Raw genomic sequence first — 11,725 nt, 5'->3', positions numbered from 1 at the left:
TGAGATCTGCCCCAAGTGATGTCAGTTTACATAATAATTAATTTATGTTAATGAGTATGCTGAGGTTGCTGAGTGCATGGACATCCCCAACCAGAATGTAATGGCTTCCAGTTTGTGTTGAAATCACTTTCCAAGTGGTCATATCTAGTTACTTTTCTGAAAGCAAGGGAGTAACGTCTCCCTGTTGATATGGGACTTTACAGTTCCAGAAAGTGCCCCCTCGTTTTAAGTGTGAGTCATCCCCAATGGTCCAAGGATCCAACTTCACTTTTAGTTCCAGTTCCTGGGAACCCAGTGGAGAAATTGGGTGCCACAGACACAGATGTTTCAGTGAAGCAGAGAGGCTGAGCATCATTGAAATTGGTGCCCAGTATCCTTACTTACGACCATGTTACCCTCTTATTTCCCAGGAGCTTGAAAAAGCCAATTCGGCATCTGGAGCTTTAAATTTTATTGGGGTTCTTAGAAGCAATCCTGAGGAATGACTGCTTAGTCATTTCATTGTGTGGGACATGTAGATACTGCCATTCCAAGGCTGGACATAAATGGGTCTTTGGCTTCACGCACAGATATAGGGAAGAACCAAAATGTGTCAAACAGATTCAGATTAGTGACCTAGAAAACTATCTGTAAGAGACTATGAAATTGAGAAACTCTTTCTTTCATGGAAATATCATCACTATTCATCTGTTTCTTCAAAGTCAATTATTATCAATATTTTTGAGTTCAACAGTAATTTGAGTTCCTTCTCAAGATTAGCCTTCATCTTCGGGTTGCTGCTTTCTGTGTCCTTTAAAAAAAGATTAGTTGTCTTGTAGCCTGGCGTCTGGATGGGCTTATCTTTTTTGTTCTTCACTCATGTGCGCTTTGAGCCATTTCTATGTGTCTCTGGGTGATGGGCTGGAGGCACAATGACAAGTGATGCCAATGTTGTCCTTGTCATGGAAGTCCACATCCTAATAGGGACTAATACTCTCATTCCAAAAATATATATCCCCTGCCTGCTGCAAGCCTACTCAGGCTAGGGTAGTGAGCAAACAGATACAGTCCCTGTCCAAAGAAAGGGAGCAAGGCAGTCGGTAAGTAAACCACATATTGGGCATGGGTAAAAAAAAACTTTGAGAAGAAAAATAAAGCAGGGGAGGAGGCCTCACTGAAAGGGAGATATTTAGGTAAAGTCCTAAATAGGGGGCGAGAAGCAGGGGAATGGGTTTGGAGGAAGAGTACTTAGGCAGATATTAAATGGTAAACTCCATCATCAATACCGAATTAGTTAGGGTGAGCATTGGGAACACAATATAAAAGGACAGGAGAGTCTGGAGGGAACAACACGTAGCCATGAAAGACCTCATCAAAGTGACATTGATGGGCATTAAGGAAGGCATGGATTGCATGGAGCACTGGGTATTACATGTAAACAATGAATCATGGAACACTACATCAAACACTAATGATGTACTATATGCTGACTAACGTAACATTTAAAAAAAAAAAGTGACATTGACTTGAGCCGAGCTCTGAAAGTTAACAAGCATTACTCCATAAAGAAAAATAGTATGTTCCAGTCAAAAGAACCAGCATGTATGAGAAGATGAATAACAAAAATAATATAATAATATAGGCAACATTTATGGCGTGCTTATTCTAAGCCAGTTAATTCTCACAACAACCCACCTAGTTCCAAGGGAGCATTATTACCTTCATTCTACAATGAAGCAACAGAGATTGGCATCATGTGGTAAGATGTAGAATACAAGGAGTTTGCTTGGATCTCACTGATCAGGAAATCTTGGAAGATGCGAAACGGTGCCTTTCAGAAATTGAAGATAGCCATAGTTTTGAGAGACACATAAGTAGACATCATTATGGAAGTTACTAGCTTTTCATGTAGGGTGCTGAGAGCCTTCTTAGTGTGTGCCTCCTGTTTTATGGGAACTTACAGAAGAGTCCAAAGCACTAGGAGAAACTTTCATCTAAGGCTTGAGTTAAAATGGTTCCACTTACAAGACAGAGGGTTGTTATTTGGCATTTGACTTCAAATAAAGGCTATTCAGATTGATTAATTAAAAGTTTCAAAACACAGTGGGGCACCAAATAACCAGAGTGGGCACACTTCCTAGGTGTGCACCAGAAGAGTGTCTGGGAGGCAGCCTGAGACTGACCCCCCACTTACCTAGCAGATTGCTCCATTTCTTTCCTAAAATAAGTAAGTCCCCAGTGGATCAGTTTATCGAGAGCCCTAACTAAACCAGCAGTCACATTTGGAAGGAACTGCTCTCAGAGGGCAGTTGCCTGACTATACTGTGAGGTGAACAGTCTCTATGCCAGGATCCACCATGACCACCTCTCCAGAGTTCCTGGAGCATGGAAGGGACCTCAGCACCCTCATAGGGTGAGTGGGTTCTCTTGTCTGCTTTACTGTTAAAAACTCTCGGGGCACCTGTATGGCTCAGTGGGTTAAAGCCTCTGCCTTTGGCTCAGGCTCTCTGCTCAGCAGGGAGCCTGCTTCCTCCTCTCTCTCTGCCTGCCTCTCTGCCTACTTGTGATCTCTGTCAAATAAATAAATAAAGTCTTAAAAAAAAAAAAAAACTCTTTTCTCTAGGTTTGGGCTTTTCTCCAGCAATATCTGATTTGTTTTCCATTATATAATTTGGCACTGAACATGTCCCTGCTGCTGGCAGCAATTCCAGGGTCATCGCCTGGGTCATCGCCCCATCGCCCCGTGGAAGGGCTTCATAGCTTCTGCCGCTGTCCTCTTCATACTCTGATTTCAGCATTGCCATCTACACCCTGAGACACTGCAGCTCTCTTTCCCTCTCCGCATGTCTGATTGGCTTCCACCTAGCCTCTTTTCCCTAGACTTCTATCTTCCTTGCTTGCCATCATCTCATGTGTCCAGAAGCACCTGCAAACCTTAGTTCTTTGTAGGCATCAAACCCCAGTAGTCAAATATTCTCCCTGAATCCCAAGCCAGCCAGTCTTTCATATTTATTTCCCATTGCATGTGCTTTCCCATGTGGAAAACTCTTAGCAAACACCCCCTCCCCTAGGATGCCAGGCAAATCAGTCATCCTAGATAGTCTTGCACATCTTATTTTAAAGCTCTGCACCTTCAGTTGTTCTGCCTGAAGGTAATCTCCTACAGGGTGGTAGCCATGTTTTTCTTCTCGATTCTTAACAAATAGCCTGACACCAAATGGATGTGGGATAACAATATTTTGAATAGTGACCAACTATGAATATTTCAAGAATCCCTGGTGCTCTCAAAGTTTTGTAATAAAAGAGAAAGGAAACATCTTAAAGTACTTGCCTTAAATTTCTTCTACCCTGTGATTTCCAACCAAAAAAACCACAAAAAACAAACAAACAAAAAATGAGTGGGGTAAAAAAAGCCAACAAGGAAAATACATATAGTTGACAATTTTTGGTGTGTTAGGATGATGAATATTGGGCAATTTTTTTCTATTTCCCAAATTTATATCAAGTAGCAATAAAAAGAAAAAATATATGTATATTAATTTACTGAAAAAGAGATAGCATACAGTCCTTTCTGTTAAAAAGGAAAAAATACTTTGAATTGTCTCTGAAAGTTACAAGGAGTCATTACTCTGGCTTTTTCAAAAAGGAATTAAAGGACTGGAGAACATGACTAAGCAGAATTTGTTTGTTTTTATTTCGTTTGCTTGCTTTTTGTTATCTGTTTTTGTAGGTTTGAATTTCAAACCATGTGAAAGTGTTACATGTTTAAAATAATCGATCATATTTACAATGGAGCTTTTGTTTCAAAATATGTGATATTTAGTACTGAAGAATTCTGAATTTTAGAGCTGACAAGTCCTTAGAGGACAGTTAGTAATAATTATCTCATTTAAAATAATTTTTGTTGAAGTATAATTTAGATCCAGAAAATTACATGTATCTGCAAGCCGCGCAGAGGTGGCAGTTACAGGATATTGATCATATACAATTGAGATGTACCCCAAAAGACAAGAATTGTATAATCTCACTTATACGTGGAATCTTAAAAAAACAAATTCATAGAAAGAGTAGAGTGGTGGTTGCCAGAGGCTGGGGGTGTGGGAGAAAGACATCGGTGAGAGGGTTAAAAACTCTCTGTTATGAGATGAATAAGCTCTGGAGATCTAACAGACAGCATGGGGACTATAGTTATCAATACCTGGGACGCCTGGGTGGCTCAGTCAGTGAAGCATCTGCCTTTGGCTCAGGTCATGATCCCAACGCCCTGGGATCAAATCCCGCGTCGGGCTCCTTGCTCAGCGGGGAGCCTGCTTCTCCTTCTGCCTGCAGCTGCTCTTTCTCTCTGACAAATGAATAAATATAATCTTTAAAAAACAAAACAAAACAATACTGTTATATATACTTGAAGTCTCTAAAAGAGTAGATCTTAAATGTTCTTACTACATGAACACACAAAATGGTAATTATATGAGGTGATGAATGTTAACTAATCTAATTGTGGTAATATTTTCACAATATATATGTATATCAAATCATCATGCTGTTGTATTTAAACTTACACAATGTTGCATGTCAATTATATCTCAAAGCTGGAAAAAACTATGGGTAACGTGACAGGACTTCTAACAACTGAGGAGAGTTCTAAAACTCTATTAATTTTAAGTTGTCTATGGATTTCAGAAATAATAAAAACTGATACAATGTGTGACTAAGAATCAATTAAGTATTTTTCCAAGGCAGCCTCTTTAGTACACCCAGAATTTCATAAAAACTGCAGTATAGAAGAGAAACATGCTTGTTTAGATGTATTCCAAGAAGACAAACAAAAGACCAATTTGGAAACATGTGATTTGGGCTATCTCTATTGTAGTCGTGTCAAACTAAAGTTCTTGAAGCTGAATTTCTCAGAGAAGAAGCGTGAGCCATTGATGAGAAAAATACATTATTTTTATTTCCCATCCTTTAATCACAAAATAAATTGAGGTAGGTGGTAGAATAAAGAGACAGAATGTAGCAATGGGCATATAGACACATGAATTGGGTAAGAAACAAAATGAAAGCAAAGTTTAAAGTTTAAAAATAGAGTGAGAAACCAGTATATATGTGCATTACACCAATATATGCAATGCAAGCAAAAAGGTTACATGACTGAGCAATCGTTGATAACATAACCTTTTTGAAAGACTAAATAAAAAATGGCACCATTTACTGTGAAGAATACGTTATAAGTGCCTGAAATGTGGGAAAGTATTAACATAAGTGAAGCATAAAAACTATGAGCAAAAGACTTTTTAAAACTTTCCTGACAATATCACAGAGTAAGAAATACAGTATTTTATTTCCATCAAAAGTTACACAAATGTAACTGAAACAAAAATATTTAATTTTTGAGGATTTATTTATTTATTTTTGAGAGAGGGGTATGGAGGGAGAGGAAGACAATCTTTTTTAATTTTTAAAAATTATTTATTTATTTATTTATTTGACAGAGAGAGAGATCACAAGCAGGCAGAGAGAGAGGAAGGGAAGCAGGCTCCCTGCTGAGCAGAGACCCTGACACGGGGCTCGATCCCAGCACCCTGAGATTATGACCTGAGCCAAAGGCAGAGGCTTTAACCGACTGAGCCACCCAAGTGCCCCAGGAAGACAATCTTAAGCAGACTCCATGCTGACCCCCACGCGGGGCTCTATCTCACCACCCTGAGATCATGACCTGAGCCGAAATCAAGAGTCAGATGCTTAATGAACTGCCCCACCCAGGTGCCCAGAAACAAAAATATTTATTGAACAACACCTTTATTACATGAGATATACCCTGAGATTTTCAGTTCTATTGAATAAAGCCTTGGTGTATCCTATTATATTTCATTTTTCCAGAAGGATCTTCATAGCCATGTAAATTGATTTCACTGGTGCGTCAAGATTCCTTCCTCACTCTACTCTGGATCTATGGTAACAGCTAGCCAGGACACTCCAGGTGACCACAGATGCATATCAGGCAGGCTCAGCTCACAGAAGAGCTCTACCTAATGCCCCGGCCCTGGAATTAGGTCCAAGAGTTGGGGATGCTGAGCCAGTAGGAGTCCTTCATGAGACTCTGTGATCTGGAGCCTGGACTGAACACTTTTTCTTGTCTTATGATGAAGATTCAAGGGTAAGGGTCCAGACTGCCAGGCAAAAGCTTTTTCCTGCTTGGAGACTAAGAGAAGGGAAGTGATGTGTAAAAAAAAAAAACAACAACAGAAATGAGAGCCTGGGATTGTGGGGGAAGAAGGGGGGTAAGAGTAAAGAGGGAAAGAGAGAAAGGAACGTGAGGGAGAGGGCAGGAGAGAGGCAGAGAAATGGGAGAGGAAACGAGAGCCAACAGGGTACAAATCTTGACTTCCAGGCATGTGGTCTGTGGAGCTGTGTTCATTCATTCGTTGTCCTTTCTGTCCTGTCTGTTTTTCCACCCTAGTTGTTTTCTGTCCTGAAGCTGGTCCAACATGGTTTTCTGCACCGTGTGTGCACACACACCTGATAAAGGAGCCCCGGCCTTTCACTTGACACCATGAAAACCACTCCCAATACAAGAGCCAGTGAAACGACCTTGGCCTGCCATCCTGACCCTCTTCCTCCTTATGATGAGATTAACTTTGTTCTTTTCTTTTTTTTTTTTTAAGATTTTATTTATTTATTTGACAGACAGAGATCACAAGTAGGCAGAGAAGCAGGCAGAGAGAGAGAGGAAGCAGGCTCCCTGCTGAGCAGAAAGCCCCATGCGGGGCTCGATCCCAGGACCCCCCCGAGACCATAACCAGAGCCAAAGGCAGAGACTTAACCCACTGAGCCACCCAGTTGCCCCTTAACTTTGTTCTTAATTTCATTTTATCCTGAGAAGATACACGGAGAACAAGGGAGAGGTAGAGAGGAAGCTTAAAATCCAGTCAGAGGATGGATTTTTGCTCTTTGTCGAAATAACATATAAAAAGACAAGTTTATGGTTAAAGACCAAAAAGGCTAGTCTTGTTTTTTTGGTTTTGTTTTGTTTTGGGTTTTTTAGAGCTAGTCTTATTAAAGAGCTTGGAGACACATTGGAGCATTCCTAATTTCATTTTTATGGGCACAGCTCTCCACTATTTGCTTCTGTGGCTACAAATCCAGCTGAGGGTATGAAATGGGAGATTTGCTCTCAAGGATTCCTTATTTTCCTACTGTTTTTCTGAAGTTAATCATGACTACCACTTCCAAGGCCCTCCTTATTTCCCTACATTCTACCAATAGTGTGTCATCAGACTTTCAGATTTCTAAAATCTAATGGTGAATATAGTCTTGCTGTTTTCTCTTACTATACATTAATTTAAACATCCTTCTTTCTGTGAGCCATCAAAAATTGCAGCCTTTGTCTAAAAATGATATTAGCTCATTGGTTTGGCTCCTCTTGTCGCTGATGGTCAAAACCATGAATGTATTTCATGATACTAATTAAAGAAGAAAAGAATCACGTGTCATTTGGTAGTTGCAAAGTGGGTAGTTGCTAATATTTTATATTTAATTTTAATTAAAATCTGTTAGTAACATATATCAAATTCAGTCTGTGCATCTGTGTATTATACTTGAGAAACTCAAATCCACTATTACTACTATTTTTAATCACTATATCCAACTATTAGACAATGCATTTTAAAAATTTATTTATTATTATCAAGTTCAATAAGCTAGCATATAGTACATCATTAGTTGTTTTTTTTTTTAAGATATTTTTAAAAATTTATTTGACAGAGAGAGACACAGCAAGAGAGGGAACACAAGCAGGGGGAGTGGAAGAGGGAAAAGCAGGCTTCCCACTGAGCAGGGAGCCAGATGTGGGGCTCGATCCCAAGACCCTGGGATCATGACCTGAGCCGAAGGCAGCTGATTTATGCTTGAGCCATCCAGGTGCCCCACATCATTAGTTTTTGATGTAATGTTCAATGATTCATTAGTTGCGTATAACACCCAGGGCTCATCACCCCACGTGCCCTCCTTAATGCCCATCACCCGGCTACCCCATCCCCCCACTCCCCTCCCTTCTGTAACCCTGAGTTTGTTTCCCGGAGTCCAGAGTCTCTCATGGTTTGTCTTCTTCTCTGATTTCTTCCCATTCAGTTTCCCTTCCCTCCCCTATGGTCCTCCACGCTATTCCTTATGTTCCACATAATAGTGAAACCAAATGATACTTGTCTTTCCCTGCTTGGCTTATTTCACTCAGCGTAATCACCTCCAGTTCCATCCACGTTGATGCAAATAGTGGGTATTCATCCTTTCTGATGGCTGAGTAATGTTCCATTGTACACAGAGGCCACATCTTCTTTATCCATTCATCTATTGAAGGGCATCTCAGCTCCTTCCGCAATTTGACTATCACAGACATTGCTGCTATGAACACTGGGGTGCATGTGCCCCTTCTTTTCACTATGTCTGTATCTTCGAAGTAAATACAAGTACTTGCAATTTCTGGGTCGTAGAATAGCTCTATTTTTAACATCTTGAGGAACCTCCATACTATTTTCCAGAGTGACTGCACCAGCCTGCATTCCCACCAACAATGTAGGAGGGCTCCCCTTTTTCCATATCCTCACCAGCACTTGTTTCCTGTTTTGTTAAATTTTGTCATTCTAATTGTCATAAGGTGGTATCTCATTGTGGTTTTGATTTGCTTTTCCCTGATGGTTAGTGATGTGGAACATTTTTTCAAGTGCCTGTTAGCCACTTGTATGTCTTCTAGACAACGTATTTTTGAAAAGAAACTTAACCACTGAAAACAATAAGGCAAACTAATCCCATAGTTGGTCTAGAAGAGTGATTCTGGTGACTCAGTACATCCCCTCATGGGCCACAAAATTGGGGCTCAGCTGGGGCTCAGCTGCATTCTGATCCATCTTGGCAGAGTGCCCTGTAGTCCTCCCTGGAACATGCCAAGAGGCATTCACGAGGAGGTCTCGGGCCATTTCTCATCAGCCACTCCCCCGCCAACACTGTCTACATCGAAGTTACCTATACTGTGGGAGGCTTCTGTGAGGTGTCGGACTTTCTATCTCTACGTTTTGGGTACAGATACAGACTATAAACTTGCTCAGTGACAGCTTAGTTGGCTCTTCAATGACAGACCAACCCACCACACTTGTGTCATTTGCCATCTGGTCCTTCCAGGTCCCTGTCTGTGGGACCTAGCCTGTGAAACTAGGAAAACAGGCTGATGACCCCATGTTGGTCTCATCTCTGGTAACTGTATCAGCAATGAACTATTGAAATCCATTGGGGCTTATTGTCTTCCTCCAGACCAAATGTATAATGAAAATGTGGGGAGCGTGCCTGGCAGGGTCACTGGGCTGCTGCTTAGAGACCACCTGACTGCTTGATAGCTTGCTACCTGGAAAACTCTCGAGGAAAACCCAAAAGACTGAAATGACAGAATTCAGCAAAGTAGTCAAATACCACATGACAATACAAATATCAATAGCATCCCCACACAGAAAAGTGGTGAGAAAATATGATGGAAAAATCCCTTATTATATTTGCACCTAGATAAGTTAATTTTACACCAGGTAAGATAACCGATATTTTAAAGTAGAAATGATAGATAGAAATGATAGGTTGGCTCAGTCCATAGAGCATCTGACTCTTGATCTCAGGGGTTATGAGTTTGAGCCCCATACTGGGTGTCAAGATTATGTTACAAACAAATTAATAAGTAAGTAAAAGTTTTTTTTAAAAAAATAGAAAGGATAAAAGTTTTACTAAGTATGTCAACTTTACAAGATCCTGGACAGTCCACAAAGAGGTAACATCAAAGATATTTGTATTAGAAATACAAACACAGGGGCGCCTGGGTGGCTCAGTCAGTTAAGCATTTGCTTTCAGCTCAGGTCATGGTGCCTGGGTCCTGGGATCGAGTCCCACATCAGGCTCCCTGCTCATGGGGAGCCTTCTTCTTCCTTTCCTCACAGTTCAATGCTCTTGCTCAGCAATCTCTCTCTCAAATAAATAAATAAAAGCTTAAAAAAGAAGAAATACAAATTGATAACTATGAATGGAAAATGCTGATGGCTCTAAAAAGAAATTTTGTCTTAAGTATTCAAGTCCTCTTAACAGCAGCTCATTTGTACAGAGCTGAGGTACTTGGTAATGGCCTTGATGTCCTCAGATATAGCCTTCTTAGTCAATTCCACAGGCAGCACCAGGCACACAGACAACTGGTCCAACACCCGCTATAATGAGCCAGGTGGGATGCATCCCCATTGTGTGCTTGAAGATGTATCTGACAAAATAGTTCTCAACACACACGGCACTGTGTGAAATGCCCATGTTGGGGTACACCTGTTTCAAGATTTTATTAAACTAGATGGACAATTATTTCACTTTAGAGCATCTCTCCTGCAAATCTTCTGAGTTTTGGTGAAAGTTTTCTTAGAGTCCTTTTTAGAGATAACAAAAAGTCTCTCTTAGAGTCATTTATAGAGATACTAATATCCTTAAATAAAGACCCAGGCATCATGAATCCAGCTTCCCACTGCTCTGAGTAAAGAGAATGATGATATTTGATACCAAGTGAGATCTACTTATAGTTGCTGTATTCAAATGAGGTATTGGTGTCACCCAATCTCTGGATGAAAAGCAAAGAATGACTACATGTAAATGAGTTGCTTGAAATTCACTGTGATTGGATAGTAATAATACTTGGCATGATCCACTCAGGAAGAAAAAGGCAACTTGAAAGTTCCACACTAGTAGGTCACTGAGTGTGGCCTCTATCAAGAGTGCTTTGAAGAGCGTTTGAGAGAGACTGACCTCCTTAATGGAAGTCTGTGAGGAATGTTGCTGTTCTCGTGGCTTCATTTGGATCATAGATCCATCCACCCACCCACAATCAACTGTTGGCAGAAACTGGGCCACCCTTAGATTGAGCAAGAACTCTTTGATCTGGGAGAGGAGAATGATCTTGGAAAACAAGAGACCTGGGCCAAGACCCCAATGTCTCCAGGACTGACTGAAAACCCCACAAAATTGGAAAATTTTTAAATATGTATAGTTTTTTGTTATATTATTAGGCTACTAGGAAACAGCTTAAAACGAGATACCATAAAAGATTGAGAATATTATGATGGTATTTAAACATTGAAGAAAAGGTGTAAACATTGCACAAAATGATATTTATAGCCTCTAATCAAAAAGTAAAGGACAGAGGAGGGCACGTGGGTGGCTCAGTGGGTTAAGCCTCTGCCTTCAGCTCAGGTCATAATCTTGGGGTCTTGGGATCGAGTGCTGCATCAGGCTCCTTGCTCAGTGGGGATCCTGCTCCTCCCCCCAACTCTGCTGCTTCCCCTGCCTGTGTGCTCGCTCTCTCTCTCTCTGTGCCAAATAAATAAATAAAATCTTTTTTTTTTTTAAAGTAAAGGGTAGAGACCATCATTTCATAAGTGGAGCACATGTTCCACTTATGGAGCACATACACTTAATACCTACTATACAACCTTGGAAAATAAAAACCTGCACTGCAAACAAGCTATTTCCTCATAAGGAAAGCTATTAAAGCTGAGAAAAGAAATTATATTCATTTACTAGTTGACTGGGGCAAATGAAAACCAATGAATTATTAGTGAAAAAGACATTAAATAGAACTTTAACTTTTAAAAAACTAGGATGGCTCTAAAAAATAGTTTGGGTTTATGATATTTAATTTCTGATCAAAGGAACTCATTTGCAGCTGGTGTATTTATTGACGCTA

Source organism: Mustela nivalis (assembly GCF_964662115.1).
Source record: "Mustela nivalis genome assembly, chromosome: 5".
NCBI lineage: Eukaryota > Metazoa > Chordata > Mammalia > Carnivora > Mustelidae > Mustela > Mustela nivalis.
Note: the sequence above shows the minus strand (reverse complement) of the source record.